General features: G+C 42.1%; 1 protein-coding gene across 9 annotated transcripts in view; it reads left to right on the forward strand.

Annotated features, from left to right (window-relative positions):
• GPR171 (G protein-coupled receptor 171) overlaps positions 1-20,822 on the forward strand; it is a 64,732-nt gene that overhangs the window by 22,270 nt on the left and 21,640 nt on the right. Inside the window, exons 2-3 of one of the 9 annotated variants that reach the window (XR_014970707.1) lie at positions 2,497-2,676; positions 20,363-20,413. The exons of 1 other annotated variant lie outside the window; for it this stretch is intronic. The gene's annotated coding sequence lies outside the window, so the exon portion shown is untranslated. Of the gene's footprint in view, positions 1-2,496; positions 2,677-20,020; positions 20,163-20,362; positions 20,414-20,822 lie in introns of those variants that run through there. 7 more of the 9 variants (XM_085634898.1, XM_085634899.1, XR_014970708.1 and 4 more) reach the window with 7 other exon arrangements.

Consider the following 20,822-nt stretch of genomic DNA (forward strand, 5'->3'; position numbering starts at 1 on the left):
AACATGAAACAGTAGTATCTCCAGACTATCAAGGAGGAACTGCAAGAACTAAACAATATTATCCAAACACTCTACTGTTAAGTGCCCCCGAATAGGAAACACCATCCCAGTTCAAATCTGACAGGCTATACCCCTCTCCAGTTCCAGAAGGAGTTGCAAACTTATGCAAGCAACAAATTAAGCCTTCAGAAGCCCTCCACTGCTGCTCATGCAAAAGTGCTTGTCTCATCCTCCACTCACCCCTCAATTATCCCTGTCCACCTGGGCCTATTAGGCACTCCTACCAACTCCCCCAAGGCCGGACTATCTGTCTCCCAGGTGAGGGCCAGTTTTGGTACTGGGGGCTGGCCTATAGCTGAGCCGGGGCACTGTAATTTAATAATTGATATGGGTTTAAAAGCACCCGCTGCAGAGTTCCTTTTACATTCAGCAATTTTCAGGCAACAGTAAAAATGTCAATATAACTCTGGGGATAAATGTTCCTTCTGGAGAGGAATTAGAGTTTTGTCTAGTGGTAGTCTGGACTTCTCTAAAGCAGAGCAGTGGGTTAACACACCTGCTACAAAGAACATGTACCATGCAGATCGCAGAACTGTATTTTATGTGACTAGCCCAGAGGGTTACTGCTTTAGTCCTAAAGATCCTTTTGTTGCTTGCAGTCCATAAGTTACAATTGTACTATAGCACAGTGACTATGAAATGCCATCCAAGAGCTGCATGCAAACTGCATTGTACACGTTAGAAAGTTATGCTTTTTCCCAGTCTTTCATTATCCTAATGTTGCCCAAAAATATTTGTTTGGGTAGAAATAAAACAGTTTTACGTTTTGAATCCTCGGTTTGTGCTTCTCAAGGCCAAGCACTCTTAAAAAATGCCTACCAGTATCAATGTGATTTGAATTCTACACCTTGTAGTCACCTTTGTCTTAATCAACATTTTCTATACACTGATTTACACAAGTATAATTTATTATCTCTGTATGTGATGTAAAGTGGTTTGATACCCTACACTGGTGGGAGAGGCACTATAAAAGAAATGGAATACATGTGCGAAAGGGGCTATGGAGAGATGAGGGGCACTGTTGGAGAGTGATAGTGAAGGAATCTGTGGAGAAGGGGAGCATGGGGAGCGGCGCCCAAAGATATTGTCACACCGGGCCTCACCACTGCTAAAGCTGGACCTGCTTTGCCGCTTATCGGGGCGGAGGATGTAAAAGCAATCAAAGTGGTCTTTCATTGTGTTCTCAGTTTCTTGGCTGTGCATAACAATGGATGTGTGCACTTATGTTTTATTTCAAATCATGTTCAATGCTTGACATCTTATTTTTTTGTTCTCTGTAAGAATGTCTGTGGGTGTGACCTTGTATTGTGGTGCATTTTAACCCCTTCGCTGCTGCGGACATTCCGCTGCAGCGCTGGGGGAGGCAGGGGGGCAGCGCGGCGGGCCTGTGCTCATGACGGAGCCGCTCCGTCATGAGCCACAGTTGAGCTGTGCTCATGACGGAACGGTTCCGTCATGACTCCGCCCATTTGCGTTGTCCCCTCGCACAGGCGGGGAAACAGCGCCGCGCAGGCGGAGCGGCCGCCAACAGGATTGTCATGACGGAACCGATCCGTCATGAGCACACGCCAACCGTGGCTCATGACGGAACGGTTCCGTCATGAGCAGGGAAGGGGTTAAGGTGTTCGTTAACTCGACTTTAAAAGCTAATCCAATTGAATGTATATAATGAAAAATGTGTTGTAGAATGCACCCTTTTGCCATTTTTCCCAGATGTTCTTGGGGCAGACCCCGCCCCCAAAATAACCCCAGTAGGAGCCAGGCTCACTGGCAGCGCTTGCTCGCTACACACCATGCAGAGGCTGGTCGGACAAAATTTGCCAGGGCTGCTTTGGATTCCCAGACCAGCTCAGAACTCCTGCCACCCTCCCCACTCATCCAGTTCCTCCTTGCATATATGTGCTTTATAATACATAAATCTAGGAACTGGGGGCAGGTAGCAGAGAGCCAGGGAATCCAACTGGTATGCAAGGCTCATGCTTCTTCAATCTCTTTACGGTTCAGACTGTTTATTGACCTTGTATGCAAAAAAATATATATATATTGTAGTAAGCAATGTTGTAGTAATTTTCCACATACCTTGTCTGTGTCTTTAAATATGAGTAGCAGTTAGTGCTTGATCCTAATATATAGAACCCACTTCACGTGTAGTTAGGCTCCTGCCAGATTGTTTGATTTTTATCATAAAGCTCAAAGTTGGTTACTGTAAAAGCCTGTTGTTATGATATGTCCCAGATGGCCCAGAGCCATTCCGTACAGCCAACTGGCTGCTCAGCTGCAAGATCATTGTTTTCTTTCTGGCAAAACAAGTTGCAATATTTATTTTTTTTGATTTTGTTATCCTTATCTTTTAATTTGCTTTTCTAATCAGTGTTTAAACTACTGTTTAGACCACTAGCGTATACAATAAAGAAGACTCCTCTTTTGCATTTGAAGGTTTCTAGATGTGCACTTCCTGGTTTCGAAAACGTCAACAAGTAGATTGGAAAACCACCAAACCCACAGATACTCCTCTGTAGAAAGAGAAAACAAGTTCTTAATGCCATGTGCTAGTTTCATTTAGTGAGCCAGATGGTTTCCCAAGAAGCAGGCAAGAAACCAAATTACAAAACAAAGGTATGCCTATTAATTATAAATGTTGTAAAAGTGAACTTTCTGTGAATTGAACTACTGTGCACAATGTTACTGAAGATCTGCAGAAAAACTGAAAATTGTTGGGCTTTTGATGGAACAAAAACCAGAAAGCCACGTTGGTGATATTTTTGAATCCTTGCCCTAGACTTGTAAAGTTGCATGCCTACCCTGTGCTCAGGGGCTGTGTATTTTGCACATTTCGGCTTACACATTTCGGTCTTATTTGTGTTCACAGAGAGGAGTCAGTTAGTGAGAGCTAGGTGACACTTATCCTTCTAACAAAGGTGCTAACATACATTGTCCTCATTCTAGTTTACAAAGACAAGAGCTCCCAGCAGCGCACTAGCAATAATGCAGCATGTGCATTGGCACCGGGTCCCAAGGAAGTGAGAGGCCTTCTGCACCCCCATTATGGTGGTACTTTATTATTCAACATGGAGGAAAGGGGAGGGGCATTTTCTTTTCTTGCAGTAGGGGCGATGGCACCATTGCTTCACCAGTCCCCTACCCACTTAAGGCCTAATTTGCAAACCCTTGTGGCACCGGAACGTCACTTTTCATGACACTCGGGCAGCGCACAGTGCAGTACCATATCTACAAGGCTACGTAAGCCACCCTGCGTGGCTTTTCATGGCCTTGTAGATATGGTGTGAGGTAACGCAGTGGAAGTCGCTGCTTTGCCTCAGACTGCGATGGGGAGGCGTGCCATGGATGTTACAGTGGGTGCTCCCATGTATCATCCATGACGTTTAACACATTCCCAGATTTACAACGTTCTGTAAACATGGGAATGCTTCAAAAGCCTATGCCTTTCCCGGGGAGGCATAGGGGCGGCGTAGGGAAGGCTCCACAAGGTGAACTAACTTTATTTCCCCTTGTTTTTACCTCTTTCTATGTGTGCTGCATTCAGCAGCACACACAGAAGGAGTAAATCACCTCCATTATTGCTTTTGTGAAGGAAGGTGTCCCTTCCTGCACCAAAACAATCACACCCACAATGCAGACACCCTTGCATCATGGTGTAAGCATGCCTGCATTGGAGCATGGCAGTCAATTGACCGCTAGTGCAAGGAAAGAGGACAGAAATGCACCATATATAATAGACACAGCACATTCCTACCCTTTTATTTGTCATACGGCCACGCAGCAGGAAGGCTTGCAGTGCTGCCCAGCGGCAGAATATTTTAAATGAGACCCTTAGTGTCTATGCTTCCATTCTTTGGAGATAGCACATCTGAGGAACTCAGATAGAAGAGTAGAAAATTACTGGGAATCTCTACCTGCTTAAGTATTCTTGGCAAAGAGGGGGCCATACCATTGGTCCAGCTGTGACAGAGCATATTGTGACTCAACGAGCAGGTGGGCCACTAAGACCCTGAAAGGTATACATGGTCCTCTAGAGCTGAGAAAACCACATTCATGTCACACATTTACAGGGTGCATTCTTAGGGAAGATTAGAATTGAGTATGGGAAGGAGAAAGGCAAGATTGATTACAAGAGGTGTTTTCCTATTACTGGGACCAACTATTTGTAACTCTGCTAAGGCACCCTAAAATACTTCAGCTTAAGGGCGTCACTGACACGTTTGATATTAGAAGCCATAGAACTTTTTTCTAAGCGAAACAAAGGACAGGGCAGCTTGGTCATAACCATGTATTAGTATTGGGGTATGATTGTTTCTGCAAGCAGTGTCTTGCGGCACATGTAATTGACAAGAAACATGACATGAACTATACAGTTCCTCTTCACTCGTGACAATGTTTCATTGCCATGCCACCTGATTCGCAGTGCGTTCTACATGACTGTTTTGTGTTTCCACAAAGAGCCTTCCAAAATATTACTTTACCTGCCAGTTCCTGAGGAAGATTTCTATTTATAAATCAGTTGAAACTTTCCCATGCGGAGATTCTGGGAATCCATCTGTTAATTTTATATAAGGTCAACTCTTCCTGTTAGAATAACCCAGAATCTCCTCATGGGAAAGCCCAGAGTCACCATGTTGTTGAGTTGAGTGATAGTAACGCCTGCAGTCATTATCAACCATTTAAAGCTCCCACTGAAGACCTTTTGGCATAGCATGAGTCCTAGGACAGGCACGTTGTCTCAACTATATTTATTAGTGTGTATATGTATGTATGTGCTATTTGTGTCACATGTACATACACAAATAGGTAGCTGAATGACAGCTGTCCACCCAATGCCAGGACAATGTTCTAGATTCGATATTAAGATAGTATACCACTCCCTATGCATCCAGTTTACCCCATTGGTGGCCAACTTGAGTGCTCAACAAGTTGTCAGAGTTTACCACAGCTTTCCTTCAATACAGCAACCCATATACAAAATAATTCTAGAGCTGAGGCAGGAACATACAACTTTAATTCCTTTACTGTTATTATTTGTATGATTTTATTTTTATCTAAAAGGAACAACTCCAATATTGGGGGCAGTGGTCTTGTACTTTCTTCCTTTCATAGGCAGCTTGCCAATCCGGATAGCAGGGAAGTGCTCGGAACGCGCTGGGACGTTACTTAAAAGTAAGCACTCACCACAAGCTATGTGGGGTAAGAAAGCAAAGGAATAAGGCACTCACCACACGCTTCTCTTTAAGGCAAACACAAATCCCAAATTAAGTGCTCTCCTCATGGTAACTGCAGGTGACTGATGAGGCCGGAATCAGAGTCCCACGGCCAATTCTGGGCCATCACTGGTCCCAGGAGAACAACTGGGGGCATGAGAGCAGAGAGGCAGGCAGAAGGCAGCACACACTGGTTTCTTCAGCAACATGTCAGTCACTCTAGCAGCCAAGCAGGCAATAAGGAAAGCACAACAAAGCAAAGTCCAAGTGGTGGTTTTCCTGGCAGCACAGCAATCCTCTGTTGCAATATGTAGAGCCAGTAGCATCTGGTTACAAGTCCTACGCAGTGTCTTATAACATGGGGTCAGACTCCTGTACTTATACTCAAAATGTTTTTGATCTGGGGGAACTTCAAAAGAAACCTTAGCAGTGTACAACACCCCCTTTCAACTCAACCCTATCTTTAGACGTACAGTAGGGGGTAAACAAGCCCTTTGTGTGAGGGCAGGACACAGCCTATACAAATGTGGTGTGCCCTGTCTCCCTCTCTCCCAGCCTAGGAAGACCATTCAGTATGCAGTTGAAGGCAGATGCAACCCTGTTACACCAAACCCTACTTGTGTGATGGCTGTCTGGAAAGTATGCACAATGTGCAGCTGTCAACCAGGCCTAGATGTGGATTGGAGCCAGGCTGCAAAGCACATAGAGTCATAAGCACAGAGAAATGCCCAGTTTCTAAAAGAGGCATTTCTACAATAATAATGAAAAGGCCACCTACACCAATAAGCAGGATTTATCACCAGTATTTCAAACATACCAGACATGACAATGCTACTCCTTTCAGATCTGGAATTACCACTTAAGTACCTATAAGTGAATTTCCAGAACCAGCTTATGAAAGGGGTAGGCCTCACAGCAGTGACAAACCAAGTAGGCTGTTTATCACTACCAGGACAAGCCACATAGTAAAGGCACATGTCCTACCTTTTACCTACACAGCACCCTGCCCATAGGGCTACCTAGAGCGTACCTTAGGGGTGACCTATATGTAGTAAAAGAGGAGTTTCAGGCTTGGTAAGTAACTTTAAATACCAAGTCAAATTGACAGTAAAGTGTGCATGCAGGCCCAGCAGTGGAAGACCTGAGACAGGTTTGAAAGGCTACTTCTTTGGGTGGAGCAAGCAGCACCACAGGCCCACTAGTAGAATTCTAATGTACAGGCCCTGGATATAGAGGATACCACTGTAGAAGAGACTTATAGATAAATTAAACATACCAAACAGGTGTAAACCAATCATAATATGTTTTAAAGGAGAGGGCACATGCACTTTTAGCACTGATTAGCAGTGGTAAAGTGCCCAGAGTACTAAAGCCAACAAAAAGAGGGTCAGAAAACTACAGGAAGAAGGCAACATGTTTGGGGATAACCCTGCAAAAAGGGCCAGGTCCAACACTCCTCTATTCTGAGGCTGTTTAAAGTTAGAACCTTTATGTTCTTGCCTAGCCACTACTGCTGTCTCCTACTAAATATTGTTGATTTATGCAGAAGGCTACTGTTCATTAAGCAACAATTGCTTCCTACAAACATTTAGAGTCGCCCTACTACCAGACATGGTTTCGATACCAAAAGCAGCTTTGGCAATGCTCTTTTTTTGGGGAAATTCTCATAGAAATTAGGGCAATACCCACCATTCAGCAGCAAAGGATGCGTAAGGCCCGCAGCCTTAATACCAATTTCTAATCTTTGGATTCCAAAGTAGGAAAAAAATAAACCTGTCTCACTTGGCGCCCTTCAATTTGAATTTTGCTTATCGTCAGATTACTTAATTGCCTTCCATTAGACTATTGTAGTACAGTGGTCTATAGGTCTGATTTTGATCGGCGGACGGATTACTCCATTACAACGAGGAAGGATATATGGTCTGCCGATATATAAATCCCATAATGTCCTATAGGATTTAGATTTCATCGATGGGATATCCGTCCACTTTGTAATGGAGTAACCTGTCTGCCAATATCTAAATCAGTCAATTAGTCCACTAATAGTCCACCATTTCTTCAGATTATTATGCAACGTGGCTAATACCATTCTCTCTGCACTACCAATTTGTCTCATTCAAACAAAGACCACTACTAGGTGGGGCAGCCATTTCCCATCATCTAGAAATAGTTATTTTAATTTTCCTGCATTGTAAACATGCAATAAATGTGTAAATAAGCTTGACAGTATTTATTTGACCCACATACAGTACGTTGTCCACTAAAGATAAACTTCTATCACATTTCTCAGTAATTATTTGCATAATTTCTGCCCAGCCTTTATGTAACACTGGATAGCAAGTAAACATATATACATGATTCGCATTCTTTACTCAACGACATTTACTAGTGTTGTGGTGCAATAATTATTTAATTTTTGAAGGTGTCATATGAGAGTGACTGAATATCACGTTGACTTATTACCTGAATGATACAAAGCGCGGAAGGGATGACATGGCTTCATTAAGAGATATATAATTTCCATTTGGTGAAGGGCAGTTTTGATTTGCTCATATAGTAAGAATATCATCTGTTTTCTTAAATTCTTGTCTAACTCCTTAAAGGATTTTATATTGCAGGCCATATCTAAATCGCCTTTCATTATAAATTTCTTATTTATGTGCATAGACGAAATATGGGGATTAGACCAAATTTGAGCTAAAGAATGAAGTTGGGAAAAAAATCAAATAGCAGTGAATTTCCCGTCAGATGCATGCAGTGTCGCAAATTAGCTTTAACTTTATTTTTTTGAAACATTTCGGGTGCTTAAACTTTAAATAGCCTCTGTGGGGGTACTGGAGAGATTCAAGTCTCCACAAAGGTTTCATTAATTTATGGACATCATCCAGGGTTCAAAGGAAATTGAATTAGAGGCAACCACAATGCATATTAATACACATGACAATCCGGTAAACTCAAACCCACCTGTTGTGAGCTTCTGCTTAGTTTTCTTCTTGAGTTTCAAGGCCCAAATTCAGGCATCTATTTTTGATTTAAATTAATAAAAAAAGGAATTTAGAACATAAACAGGTAAAAGCTGAAACAGAAATAGCAACTCAAGCACATTTTTCTACATTTGGCTATTCAATATTTCTCAGTGTAAATTTTCTACAAAGTGTAGACTTAAATGTTTCTTTCCATAGAAACGGGGGTGGTGCCAAATAAATGAGTGTAAACTTACTACTAGTAACTTTTTACATGTTGGTGGAGATCTCTATGGTGACAAGTCAAAAGTGTGTTAAACCTTTTTCTTTAAGTAAAAATCAGGGAATGGTATTATGTCATATGTATGTTAAATATTGAAGTACATTAATTTTATATATTTATTTTAAATGTAGAACACAAGAAGTAATGCGAGAACACTATTAACTTAAATTTGAATTAAATCATGAATTCATTTCCGTATTTAAATAAAATATTTTTAATGTTTTATGTAAAAATCCATCTGAAATGTAATTATACTATAAAGTATATTTATTTGTTATGCATTAAAAAGTTACAAAATATTATGTATCCAATGGATTAAAATTATTGTAACAATTTTTTCAAAAAAATAAAGTTACATTTTTTTAAATAAAAAAGTTTTTTTAAACAATTTATCTTAAAATAATATATATTTTGCATTTGTATATACATTTTCAATTCAAATACATTTATATATATTTTTTAAATCGCAAAATAAATTAATTTCTAAAATTAAATACATTACTGAATTTCTGCAGGTTTTTATTCTAAGTCCCTGCCTCTGTTGTTTTCTGTGGGAGGGTGTAGCAGTACCAGTGTTTGGCTATGTGTGGTGCTGGACTTACTCCAAGACTAAGCTAGAGTACATGTACTGCTGATTTGGGTCCTTTTTGGCTGTAGTAACTTTAGAAGTGCAGTTTGGGAATAGCAATGAGCTTACTCCTTTATGGGTGAGTATATGACCCTCTCTAAATCATTCCTTAGCCCTCCATAAATTCCTCCTTACTCCTCCCTAACCCCTCCATTTAGTAATAGATATTGTTGTACTACTGTTGTACTACTTTACATACTACAGAATGTAGAGGCGTTCCCTGTAGGCTGCCAGGAGCAGTGCAGGGACCTGCAAGTAACCTAAAAGACATTTAGGCTCAGGACAAGTGCTGCTGGAGCTGATGTTTGGGCATTCTAGAAATGTGTCAATTCCATTTTGTTCTGGCCCCACGGAGGTTGCTAGACAATTTGGTTTAATGGTTGATACATAGGGACTGATTTACTAAGATTGTATTAACAAAAAGTGGTTGCAAATTATGCACCAGTTTTCAATGGTATACCAAACTACTTGTGTGTGCCATGTTCACCCCAATCAATGCGGAGCGGTCTGATGTCGGCGTATATCGAGTCAAAGACCCGCTCTAGCTCATACTAAGTCCTAGAAGAAGTTGAAGGCCCGACAGAGGAGCGCATTCAAGAAGCTTGCCAGAATCCGCTGGTAAGGGCAAAAGATGAGGTAATGTGGTGCTCCATAACACAGAGCCATCATCCATGCAGGGCAAACTCTAAAGGCAGTGATAACCAGGTACAAAAGCAGAAACGTACTTCGCGACATAAGCAAGTAAAATGCTTTATAGGCTTTCATCGGGCGTAGAGACCCAAGCACAAACACATGGGTTGTGTTTGCAAAAGTTGCAAGTGCTAGGGGCCAACCTCATCACGATCACCCAGATGGCACATGCCTAAACAATGTAGGCAGAGGGGAACGTGAAATATGCAGCAGCCGCACTCCCAAAACCATCACTGCCATTCGACACGGTGAAGAAGCAGAACATTGAAACCAGGTGGGCTGCATGGCTAGAAACAAGAAGAAGATGATAAGAAGATCATTAAATACCTAAAGAACCTTGCTGTTGATGGAGTGAAAGAAGTGATAAAGAAGGTCTCGCCAAACTGAAGCCAAATCGTACCAAAAGATAAAAGAAGCATTAGAAGCCAAGGTCAATCGAAAGCCGGACATCAACTAAGAAAGATACATTTTCAACTAAGCATGACAACAGTTTGTTGAAACAATGGATGGGTTTGTTGAAAGACTTGATTCGCTCATTAAACATTGCAAGTTCTGTGATTTCACCAATCAAGTAGCCATACATCTCAGAATAATCACTGGCTGCCTTTCCTATTCGTTTAGAAAGCACATTTTTGTTTTTAACTTTAGTTAGCATAATTTCCAACATACACATATACAGCCAATGTTGTCCTAACAGTTGTTCCCACAGCAACATATTAACAGTTCCATGCACTTGATGCCATCATATAAAGTTGTATACAGAGATAAGATAACAAAAGAACATAAAAGCCCATTGTATGATCATAAAATTATTGTCTTTGCTCTAATTCCAAACTTTACAATTCTAGCACAACTCCCACTACCAAGTGTACATAATGTTGTGAAAGCAGCACAAGGCCCATTCAAACTATTCAACCTACACCCATCGGTTCTATGTCATCAGGGGTGTGGGATGAGGCACCAGGATCTAAATTCTGTAAATAAGTCTTGAGTGGGCTCCAGATATCTTTTGGTTGGGACCTGGGTGGAAGTAATATAGCATATAAATCGCAGTTAGTGTTGCAAATTGTAAGACTAGCGAGCCATGCACTCGTTGCGGGGGTTCATTTACTGCGCCATCTAAGCTCAATCTACCGTTTAGCCAAGAGTAGTGCAAGATCAATCAATTTCGGCAATTCCTTGGGCATGTTATGGACATATCCCAAAAGCGCAACCTCTGGGGAAGGGATATGTCTAGCAGCGTCATTTGCCACAGTTTTCCAAAAACGTCAAGCCAGAACTCAGCAATCTTAGGGCAAGTCCACGTTAAGTGGGGGAAGTCGGCGTAAGGGCTGTTACATTTCCTGCAAGTGTGAGGGCGGGAAGGGTCAACTTCGTGAAGCTTGGCAGGTGTCATGTATGCCCTCCATAGGTATTTAAAATGTATCAATTTATGCCTTCTATTGAGGGAGATCTGCTTAGTTTGCGCACAGCAAAATGCCCATTGGTCGTCCAGGACGGGGTGACCTAAGTCTGATTCCCAGGCCGCTCGAATCTTGGTGTCATGGCACGGGATAAGAGACATGCTAGCCTTATACAGTTTAGATATCAATTGCTTCCCATCAGTGTTAGCTATTACTAGGGATAGGGGTCCGAAGGACTGCGGTTCAAGGGGGTATTACGGAATTTATGGCACAGAGCCCTACGCATCCTAGCAAAAATGAACTGGTCCATAAAGGTCAAACTTGTCACCCGATCTCTATCTGCATTATCAAATACATGCCCCTCCCCCCCCCCCCGCCCCCCGGGAATACATCGCCGAATGAAGCACTCGCATAACAAATTTCTCTTTCGTGAAAGGAAGCCATGGGTTGTGTGCAATTGGAATGTCAGAGGAGTACAGGAAGCAAATCCCCGAGCGCTCTGAAAGCTTGCGTCATGCCCAACTGGTAGTGGAAACAGGCTGAATGTCTCTAGGGTCCTGAGGAAAGCCCTGGGGCAGAATGTCAGAGAGCCGAATTGGGAGCACCAAGTCAGACTCAGGCCTCCCATAGGGAATGCGTGCATCTGTATGATACCATGAGTATGCAAAACTGGCTTGTGCCACCACATAATATAGTAGGAAATCCAGAGCCCCCAGAACCCCCCTTTTCAAACTGCAAGGTCATGGTGTCTCAACGTATCCCAGGTCTTTTACCCCCCATGCTAGCCGGACAAGGTGGGGCCGAAGAGTCTTGAAAAAGCTGTCTGGGAGCTGATGGAAATATTATACAACATGTACAAAAACTTTGGAAGAACAATCATCTTCATGAGTGCAATTCTGCCGGCCATGGAGAGTGGGAGGCGTGGTCAGCGGTCTATCTGCTCTTCAAGCTTGTGCATGGCTGTGACATAATTTAATTGCAGCATCTGTTCCCCTTCTCTATGTATCTGTATAACCAGGTACCTGACCGAGTCATGACACCATGTCAGTGAGAATTTCCATTCCCATTCAATGGTGCCCGTAGTCAGAGGGAACATTTCAGACTTGCTCCAGTTAATACCCAAGCCAGAGAATCTACCAAAACAGAGAATCTCCCTAATCAGTAGATCCAAATTTGTTTGCGGACATCGGACATCAAATCTATGTTGTCCGCATAGAACGAGATAAGGAGGGGGGCCTGTATTAAACTGAATACCTCTATGGAGGTGTTTTTCCTGAAAATGGCGGATCAAGAGGGGTCCAAGGCCAATATAAAAAGTAGGGGGGATAACGGGCAGCATTGGCCAGTGCCACGTGTAAGATGAAATGGAGCGGATATTGTACCATTCAAGCACATTCTGACGGAGGGAGAAGTATAAAGCAATGCTGTGAGGTCTATAAAATCCCTGGGGATGCCCAGCTTTCTCATCACAGCCCATATAAAAGCCCATTCCAGCGAATCGAATGCCTTTTTGGAGTCCAACAGGACTGCTGCAGCCGGAACCTCTGGAGCAAATCTGTGGAGCATCGCAAATAAGGTATGCAACTTCAGCGCAGTGGACTTGTGGGTGATAAAGCCGGACTGTACTGGAGATACTATACGACCCAAGAGCAACGCGAGCCTCAAAGCAATCATTTTGGCAAGGATTTTAAATAGTCCAAATTTAAAGGTGATAGCGGCCTATAAGAGCAGCAACTCATTGGATCTTTGCCGGGTTTGGGAAGTAAAACAATTACTGCTTCGCGAAGGGTTGGAGGCAATGATTTATTTTCCAAGACTTCATTGTAAACCTCGAGAAGATAAGGAGCAAGTATATTTTTATAATGTTTGTAAAAAACGCCTGTAAAGCCATCTATACTGGGCGCTGTAGTGCCTTTTAAGGTGTCTATGGCGCTAACAATTTCTTCCTTAGAAAATGGCTCCGCCAGGAACTTCTGCATATAATCCTCGAACCACACCATGGCGATCTCATCTAAATAGGCCCTGCAATCATCATTGTCCCGTCATGACTCAATGCATGCAGTGCGTGTGTTCGTATGATGAAGAATAAAGATGTCAGTTGCAGAGCTCCATGTGTGGCATGTTTCATTTGCATGCATCCGGGTTGTGGAGGACACTACAGTCCCAGGTATGGAAAACAAATGAAGGTGGCCTAAATAAGATGGGGTGATCAACATTTTGGCTTGATGGCCCTGTGGCAGACGAACGATCAGGTCAAATGTTTATACTGGTAGATCCAAAGGTGTAAACACAGTGCTTCTTCAGCTGACTCTAACTATAGCGGGTCTCTTATGCTTGCATAGCTTGAGCCCTACCAATTTATGTGGTGCTGCTGCTACACTGCAAAACTCTAAATGACCGTATAAATCTTTTGCCACTTTTCAGCACTGACTTCAGAATTCATGTACCACCTCTGCCCTGGCCCAATGATGTAGAGGAGATCTCCTGTTTGTAGAGCCCCCAACAGGAGCAAGAGGAGACATGTTTTGCTATTTATATCAAATGAAAAAAAATAGTTGCTGTTTTCTAGCTTCAGCCATGACCTAGTTTTGGCTGCCTCTGTATTACATGGAATAGGGAAATGAAAGTAATTCCTAGTATATGCACTTCTCTTAAATCATGATAAACTTGTATGGCATATGTGAGGCAAGTCCTTTCTCATAAAACCATCCTTTTTAAAATGTATGACTACCTTTTGCTCCAACCTCTGGGTGTCACCTAACTAATTTCTTATTAGGGCATCTGTATTGTCTGTAAATAAAAATATGCAATTATTCAACCAAATTAGTTCATGATGTAATATTACATTAAAATTGAATGCATTAAGTTCAGTGGAACCTAACATATGGGAAAAAGTTGAGCTATTCAATTAGTTTTGAAGTTCCAAAGGAATAGCAATCGACCTCAAGTGAAGTTTAATGTTCTTCGACTGTCTGAGATGGTGAAATTGTTTAGGGTTAGTAACCAGGGGCCAGATGTACAAAGCAAAAACAACAATTGATGGACAGAATGCAGAACAATATCATGCATTCACACCAGTACAGTGATCTGGATAGCTTGATTCCAGTGGCATGGAGAGCACGGGACTCACGTCTGAGCATCCCGTCCCACTCGGGGTGACAAATGCAAAAACAACAATTGATGGACAGAATGCAGAACAATGTCATGCATTCACACCAGTACAGAGATCTGGGCCTAAATCCATCGTTTTTTTGCTCACCATGCCATTCCAGTTTGAACCCAGCCATATGCAAATCAGTCTTGACCCTGTGCCTCATAGGAACAGTCCAGCCTGAACTGCCAAGCCAGGTCCTCCCTGGACTGGAAACAAGCATCCTAGGACCGGTTTCGGGGTTTCACCCCTCTTCAGCCAGGATATCTTGATTCCAGTGGCATGGAGAGCACGGGACTCACGTCTGAGCATCCCGTCCATCACCACCCCCTTTTGTAGCGCTTTGTTCGCCATAAGTTGGCAGGGTATGCTCAGACGTGAGTCCCTTGCTCACTTTGCCACTGGATTCAAGCAAACCTGGCTGAAGACGGCTGAAATGCCAGAAACCGGTCCTAGGAAGCTTGTTTCCGGTCCAGGAAAGGCATGGCTTGGCAGTTTGGGCTGGACTGTTCCCATGAGGCACAGGGTCAGCCTGATTTGCATATGGCCATGTCTGACCTGGGGTGGCAGAGTGGGCTAAAGAACGGTGATGGATCAAACCCAGATCTGTTGACTGAGTGTGAGTGTTTGATTGGTTCTGATGCTCCGTCCATCACCACCCCCTTTTGTACCAGATGTACAAAGCGGCAGGTCACAAATTGTGCCCCTACTATTTACGACCTGTGTCTGATTTTGCAATACAACCTATGTAACAAAATCTCCAGTTGCTGGCTGAAGGATGTAGCAAAATGACCTGCCTAATGAATATTAAGTAGGAAGGTCACTATATGTGATCCATTGGATTGGCTACAAATACAGGGATGGTGGCATACAAGGAACAGCACACAGGGTGTTTGCATTCCCAAATGGAAACTTTTTTAAAACTGCTACGGGCCACATGTAAGACATGTTTTAGTGGTTGTACAAGGAAAATCGGGCCATTTGTGACTGTTAAAGAGATGTTTGGCATGTACTAACCCTATTTTGCAAGTCAGTAACCTATTACTGACTCGCAAAATAGGGTTTGCGAGTCGGCATTAGGAAGGGGCATTTAAAGGGCATACCTTCCAAATAGTGAGTCGCAGGGGCATGTAGGAATGTTTTGTGGCCGAAATGCGGTCACAAAACATTTATATTTTACCGACTCCATGAAGGAGGTGGTAACCCATTCGCAAATGGGAAGGGATTCCCAAAGGACTTCTTCCCCTTTGTGACTGTGGGCACCAACATTTTTTAAGAGCAGGTACTTGTCCCACAGACCACTGCCTACTCTTAAACAATGAAAAGGTAGCTTTTCATTTTTAGTTTTGGAATGCATGCTGTTTTCCTTTAGGGAAAATGGGCTGCATTTCAATAAAATAAACTAGTTTATTTCAAAAGCAATCACAGACAAGGTGGTCTGCTGACCCAAGCAGGCCACCATCCCTGTGATTACAGGCCATTCCCAATGGATCGCAAATGGTGACCTGCCTCATGAATATTGATGAGGTATGTCAATTGCGACCCCATTGGGATATCACAAACAATGTCTGAGTTCCTAATTACGAGTTGCAAAAAGTTGCAATTAGGAACTTGCAAGATGTTTCCGTCGTACATGTGGCCCTATGTTCCTTAAATTATCTGGTGAGTTGGGGAAGAGTACAGGGGTAGTAGGCAATTGGAAGAAGCTGAACAACCAAAACAGCTTCTCTTTTTTAATCTATTGTCACCTCCTTTGATGAGTCAATAACATGTCTATGGCTTGAGATTGCAATTGTGATTCCAAACCATTGATACAAATTATTGCAAATAACAATTAGGCGGGGATGCCCCTTTATAATTATGATTCACGGAAGTCTCAAAACCCCTATTGTGAAAATCTGTTCTGAATCACAAAAAGGGCTAAGTAAATACTAAAATGTCATTTGCAGTCACAAACCTGGTGATCTTGCAAATCACTAGGTTTGTGATTGCAAAATACTTTAGTACATCTATCTGCAAATGACGTGGCTAATCTAAATACTCTTTGATATATTCCTCAGCTAGATGTTATTGCTTCTCAGATTAAAAACTATATTTTATACGAACATATATTTCACCTAATTCTTTCACTCTGCAAGGATCAAACTGCACATAATGAAATCAAAGAAGAAAATCTGACATGCCTTCCAAATGCGCAATCATAGATTTCAATTATCATTATATCAGGCTAATTTTAAATTACACCAAATTCTCAACTAAGTACGCTCTTTTATATCCAATACGAAACTCGTTGTACTCAGTTACATGTGTATTAGAAAAATAAATTTTATTTCAAATCTTCATCAATTTAATAAAGTGTGAATTATGGATTTAGCACATAGATATTAATGTCAGTAATGTAAATCCTTTATTTCATTTTCACACATGAAAATATGATAAACCTCATAGAGGTCTTGAGCCTTGAGGTGTTTCCACTTCAGACATGTCTAAAGTAAACTGTCAAAAAAAGCAATTTCTGTCATGGAATTCCTAAGGCATGAAGTTCATGGAACTATTTCTTAAGATGGAATTATATCAGCCCTTGCTTCAGAAAATTTGTTACAAGTGTGTTTCACCATGCCCTATTGGCACAGACACACCTTCCCTCATCTATCTGTTTTATTGTTAATTTTCCACCCATCTATCAGCTTTTATTGTTATTTTTCCGTGCATCCCATTGCAGGAGCTCTGGAGACCCACTACAGACAATTCCACACTGGCCCGTGAGAACCCACAGGTTTTGTGCATACTGCCAGAAGATTAAGAATTATAGGGAAGATTACCTCCAATACAAAGGGGCAGATTTACAAGCCCCTTGCGACACTTTTGCGCCGCCATTGCGTCACTTTTTGTGACGCAGCAGTGATGTAAACAATATGCCACATTCGGCCCATTTAAAACCTGACGCATCTAGGGAGATGCATCTTATTGTAAAGCCCTGCGTCACATTATACATGCGTCAGGTTTAATGTATGCAGGATCGGTGTTCCCACGCAAAAAGCCTTGTAGAACTGACACATTTTACTGCGTCACTCAACGCCTTCACTGCGTCAAAATCCCTATGCCTGCTCAGACCAGAAGTAAGGAATGACTCAAGGCTTTTTAAGTGGTACTCACCCATCTGTTGTGGCGCATTGCTGGAGTTGCGTCACTTTCTTAGGCAACTCTAGAAATGGTCACTTTTGGGCCAACAGATGCGTCAGAATTTCTGACACATCTTTCAATCCATGCACCAGGGTGAGCTGTATAGTAAATACGGCGCATCCATGGTGGTGCAAGGGTTTCGTATGGAGGCGCAGGGAAACTGGCGCATCTGTACAGATGCATCAGTTTCTTGTAAATCTGCCCCAAAGTGTCTATGGATAAGACAGTTGGTGCAACCTTGAGAAGACCCAGGGCTGTCTTTAGAGTGGTGCCAGAGGTGCGGCCGCACGTGGCACTGACCTGGAGGGGTGTGAATTACCTCAGGGGGTGCGCTTTAGCAATAACTTATGATTGAAAAGCACCTGCTGTAGTGTTCCTTGTGCATCCTGTTTTCAGACAGCCATAAAAATAACTCTTGTGATTAATGTTCCTGCTACAGAGAAGGATCAGGGACAGGATATCGAGAACACAAATATTATGACACACTGATATTGTGTCCAAAATATAGTTGGCATAAATATTGTTTTTCTTAACCTATATAGGTAAGTAGAAAAACATCAAATAAAAAATATCGTTTACACAAATATTGCTTAAGATATGACAACATTTTTTTTTTTTGCATACATACACAACTTAAAATGGTAACACCTAACCATTTTAATACATAATTCCAAACCATCCACCCTACAAACCACCACTTTTGCAGGGTAAAAGGAAATGGGCTGCCATTCCAATTCAATTGGGGAAACAGCGTTTACAACCCAGGCTTTAGATCGCATGCCATGACAGCGCGGTCATTGCAACGACTGCGTTGTAACCACGCAAACCATTACTTCGCAAGTCGTTATAATGACTTGCTGTAGGGGGCAGAAGGTGTTGGATTTACAATCCAACACTTTCCCTGCTGTTGCACAAACTGGAGTAGGAGTAGTAAATTATACTATTCCTAAGTCCAGCACGCCCCCTACAGCAAGTCGTTGTAACGACTTGCAATGTAATGGTTTGCGTTGTAACAACGCGGTCATTGTAATGACCGCGTTGTAATGGCATGCGATCTAAAGCATGCGTAGTAAAGACATATATTCAATCAATTGTCAACATGCTGAAATTCTTCCTCAAACAATCACAGACATTAGCCCGGTGCGGACTCTGAAACGCATTGGGCTTATGTCTGCCATTGTTTGATGAAGAAATAAAGTATACTGACCATTGCAGTGGAGTGGAGGCACGTTTCCTTTTTAGCATCCGAAAGTGGGGGAATGTGGGAGTGGATCTTTTAGAATAGTAAGAGGTAGTTATCCTGGTGTTGCATTTTAATGCATAACTATAATATAATACAATTAAGTAAACTTTAATAATAATAATAAATAATTACTTATGTAAACATACACACAAAAAATATATGTGTGTATATGTTTATATATACATATCTGTAACATACGAGAATGCGGTAAGAACACAGACTTGTCCTGTGTTTTTGAAACATTAAAATGGCTGTTTATTTTCTACCCATGACTGTTTACATTTATTCTCATATCCTCTGTGGAATTGGTACTGTTAAAAGTGCTGATTTTGCTTGTGACCATTTGAATTGAACTCTTGATTTCTGTGCAAATGGTACTGTTTGTCTGCCTCTGACTGTCTAAAATGTTGTCCTAGTTTCCTCTGTACTGCACTTAGGCTGCAGGGTCAACTGTCTAGGGCCCCACCTCCTTTTCGGGTTATGTGATAGTTAAAAAGGTAAACTTCACCCTCAGAGGCTAATCAGAGTGTGTTTAAGAGACTTCTGAATCTGCCTTAAGGTTTAAACTGCATTTGGAAAGTGCATTTTCCCTTGTTTTTGGCTAAAAAAGGGACTTGTGCGCGAAAAGCTGTACATAAGTGGTTTATTTTTGGGCCTATCTGCATGGTGAACCAGGACCAGCAAAGGGTGGATTATATCTGTCCGTCTCCAAGGAGATTCTGTTCTTCAGGAGAAACTCACTGCTCCCTGTGCTTGAGGTGCTTGTGCTTGTGCTTGAGGTCACACGCTCCTTTTATGAGTTAGCCATTGGATCTTACATCTGTGCTGTGTGCTCTGATTGGTTCATGTATCTGGTATTTTTATTGGGCTTAGGCTTCTGATTAGCTGCTAGGTCTGATGTTCTGATTGGTTCCTGGGGCTAGGGCTTCTATTGGACTTAGGGTTTGGTACAGAATAGGCTGCTAGGACTAGGGCTGTGATTAAACGTAAGCGCATGTTCTCCTATTGGTCTTAGGGCTTAGGGGTAGTGTTCTGATTGCTAAGGCTATTTAAGCTTAGAGTTCAGGGCGTATCAACTTTCCCTAATGTTGCACAGACTGGATAGGGAATAGCAAATTTTACCCCTCTGGAGTCCAACGATTTTAGCAAATATTCACTAAATATATCAAATAAAAAAATAAAAACGTAAACATTCTTTTGCAGGGTGGTAGTGAGAGAATACGAGAAGGGGGTCATGGGGGGAACCAAAAAGAATTGTAGCACCGGTCGCCTCCAACGCTGAAGCTGACCCTAACCAGACCTGTTGGATTATTAGGTCTGAGTTGAAATGTCGACACACTAACAGGTTTGTCTTCTACACCAACCTCAAATGATGATTCTTTGTGGACATTGTACTGATTGTTGTGCTGCTTTGTGATACCTTGTTGTTTTCGTGTAATTGTGTACATATGTAAATACAGTCATACACAGAGCACTTTATTTGACCTTGCGCTATCTGCACTGTTGAATGGCAACTGTTGAGTAATACAATATTTCTCCAAACAGGGCCCTTTGACCAAGTCACTTCACTACCACACCCCAGTGTGATTTAAACAGGTGAAACTTTTCTCTAAGTAACTAACTTGTCTTAGAATTCTGACATTTTCGTCATCCAGTCATTAATTTGTTTGCTTCCTGTAAAGGCCTCTTACCACGTTTATTGAGAAGCTATCAGTTCTGCTGGTCATGCTGCAATAACTGTGTGAGGGAAGTTTGCACTTCTACTGCCAGAGTTGTCACTGTTCAATGTATGTAAGGCAAATCTTCATGGCTAATGGGCCAAACATCACATATTGTGAGTGTGTGTGGCCAAATATGTGTCTGAACCTAGCAGGGTTTCTGCCTTGCTCTAACTGTTCTCTTTATGAGGAGGCTAGCATTACTAGCTTACATGCTTTACCTGTTGTGTGTTGTTAGGACACTTGCCCTGTTCTTGTCTGCACCCCTATCTGTATCTGTTTTGTAT

Source organism: Triturus cristatus, chromosome 11 (assembly GCF_964204655.1).
Source record: "Triturus cristatus chromosome 11, aTriCri1.1, whole genome shotgun sequence".
Lineage (NCBI taxonomy): Eukaryota > Metazoa > Chordata > Amphibia > Caudata > Salamandridae > Triturus > Triturus cristatus.